This window comes from Cebus imitator, unplaced genomic scaffold (assembly GCF_001604975.1).
Source record: "Cebus imitator isolate Cc_AM_T3 unplaced genomic scaffold, Cebus_imitator-1.0 Scaffold16, whole genome shotgun sequence".
NCBI lineage: Eukaryota > Metazoa > Chordata > Mammalia > Primates > Cebidae > Cebus > Cebus imitator.
Genome location: NW_016107331.1, coordinates 10054692 through 10056610, shown reverse-complemented (window position 1 = coordinate 10056610; position 1919 = coordinate 10054692). Strand labels below are relative to the sequence as shown.

Sequence of the window (1919 nt, the reverse complement as noted above, 5' to 3'; positions counted from 1 at the left end):
CAATTCTCTAGCCTCAGCCTCCCAAGTAGCTGGGATTACAGGCACATGCCACCACACCAGCTAATTTTTGTGTTGTTAGTAGAGACAGGTTTTTACCATCTTGGCCAGGCTTGTCTCAAACTTCTGACTTCAAGTGATCTTCCCGCCTCTGCCTCAAAAGGTGCTGGGATTACAGGTGTGAGCCATGGCACCCAGCCTGTTTAACTTCTGTTAACTCAAGTCTTTCACTTAAAATTAAATGTAATATCTAGCCTAACAAACTTGTTGTAAAAGGTACATGATGTCAAGCACAGAACAAACTTTCTCTGGAAATGATTGCAATTGCTATTATTAATTACAGCCCCGTATTTTAGATAACTGAAATAGTTGTAGACATATATATTAGCATATTTGAAAAAGATACTTTTTGGTTTTTTTTTTAGATGGAGCCTCGCTCTGTTGCCCAGGCTGGAGTGCAGTGGCATGATCTCAGCTCACTGCAACCTCCACCTCCCAGGTTCAAGTGATTCTCCTGCCTCAGCCTCCTGAGTAGCTGGGACTACAGGCATGTGCCACCACATCTGGCTAATTTTTTGTAGTTTTAGTAGAGACAGAGTTTACTGTATTATCCAGGATGGTCTTAATCTCCTGACCTTGTGATACACCTGCCTTGGCCTCCCAAAGTGCTGGGATTACAAGTGTGAACCATCACATCTGGCCCTAAAAATAAATGTAAAGGTATAAATAAAGGATGTCATGAACATTCTAATGGATATAATGTTTAATTGAAAAATGAGTTTTGAAAGCAAATGTATAAACTTAACTATGTGAAACTTTACATATATGAGAAAAATAACATTAAATATAGTTTATTAAATGTAGTTATTTCTATATGGTAGAATGAAAATTTTATTTTATTATGTCTATATAAATATATATACATTTCTGTAATTTCTGAATGTTATGCAGTATATGTTTGGTAGTCTTACATACCCAGAAACAAGTATTTGTGCAAGTAAAACAAATCCCTAGGCAAATATTTTTTACAGTTACAATGATATACAAATAAGAATATAATAAATATAATTTATTAGGGTAAATTTTTTTACCCCAGTTTTTCCTCTTATTCTAACATCTTCCTATCATAAAATATTTATTCTGTGTTCCCAGGCACTTAGCAGTTGCTAGAGGCAAGCCTGAAGAAGTCCCTATCCTCAAGGTGTTGACAAGGAGAGATCATCTCACCAATAGCATCCATGAAGGTATAAGAGATGTACACGTTTGTGATGATTTATGAATGAATTCAAAATGACAGTTAATATTTCAGAGTGGATCATTATGCCCATTAGTATACACAGAGGAAATTCATGAAAAGTTTAACATTTTGAAGTAATAGATGACTGGAAGCTAACATTTTCTCCAAGAAAATAAAATACCCAAACTTTTCAGTTACTATAAAGTTTTAGTTAGGTAATTCAGAAGTCTTCATATTAGGTAGAGCAAGGAATTTCACTAGTTATCAGTGAATAAAAAATGAGCAATTAATATTTTCCATGAAATGAGAAGGATCGCCACCTCCACCTGTGTTATCTGAAAACTTCACATGGCTTTACTTGTGAAGTCAGCTGGAGTGTGCTAAGCCATGCCTAAACTAGTTGACTGATTATTTCAAATCTTATCAGTTATTGGCCAACATGATCCCAGAATATCAGTTACAGCATGAAATTTAATATAATATGAAAATTTACCATCCTCAAAGAAGTTTTAAAAAGCCAAGTGAAAGGAAAGATCCGAATTGTATTCTGAAACCAAGTTGTATGCTCCATCACTCCCTGCAGTCTTGGTGAGGGTGGGGTCGTGGTGCTTTGGTTTCATGCTTTATTCTCTGTGTGTTTAGCACATAGTGAACTTCATTTCAGAAAGTGCTAAAAAAAAAAAAA

General features: G+C 35.3%; 1 long non-coding RNA gene across 1 annotated transcript in view; it reads right to left on the bottom strand.

Annotated features, from left to right (window-relative positions):
* Positions 1-622: 622 nt before the first annotated feature.
* The window catches only part of LOC119468235, a 24393-nt gene continuing 23096 nt past the window's right edge, over positions 623-1919 (bottom strand). Inside the window, exon 3 of the long non-coding RNA XR_005196889.1 lies at positions 623-1904. This is a non-coding gene — a long non-coding RNA (uncharacterized LOC119468235). The remainder of the gene's footprint in view (positions 1905-1919) is intronic.